The sequence below is a fragment of the Haplochromis burtoni genome, unplaced genomic scaffold (assembly GCF_018398535.1).
Source record: "Haplochromis burtoni strain Fernald_Lab_line unplaced genomic scaffold, NCSU_Asbu1 Contig_290, whole genome shotgun sequence".
In the NCBI taxonomy this organism is placed as follows: domain Eukaryota; kingdom Metazoa; phylum Chordata; class Actinopteri; order Cichliformes; family Cichlidae; genus Haplochromis; species Haplochromis burtoni.
In genome coordinates this window covers 342,067-342,701 of record NW_024582651.1, presented here as the reverse complement: position 1 = coordinate 342,701, position 635 = coordinate 342,067, and positions in this window count along the sequence as shown.

The window sequence follows — 635 nt, the reverse complement described above, 5'->3', positions numbered from 1 at the left end:
TGCAATTGCGCACAGAAAATCTGCGTTGCGCACAAAAAAAAAAAATCTAACCTGAATTGAAATTAAAATTAATACTTTAACAATTCTGTTTTGCAGTGTTAGTCAGTAAGTGACTGGCTGCTCCCGTATGGGATTAGAACGATGCCACCTTATCCCATAGTCCAGCCAATAATGTGATTCTATACATGCAGCTAATCAATGTCGTTATTTTTGCTGTAATTTGATTATTTTAATAAACCATGTAACTTGGATGGATTCGATGCTGGCGTGACCACAGTGCACACGTCTACTGTTGCTCACAGTGGTCCAAGTTTGTGTGTTCGCTCAGACACATGAAAAATTAGAGGGAACATTGTATACAAGCACTTTTTTCTATACCTCACATTCACGTGCACATTCATGGATGCATCAGGGATCGGATCTCAGGCTTCAGTATCCCAAGGATACTTCAACGATGTATAACGACCTCCTGACTGATAGACAACCCACTCTGCCCTGTTTTGTTTTTAACTCAAATTCATGCTCACATTTGAGTGAAGCCAGATTGAAGCCCTTGTGGAGGTCATCTCTCTCCTTTTCAGTGCACACCAAATCCAGCATGTCCAAATTAACACTGTCAGATTTGATTTCAACAC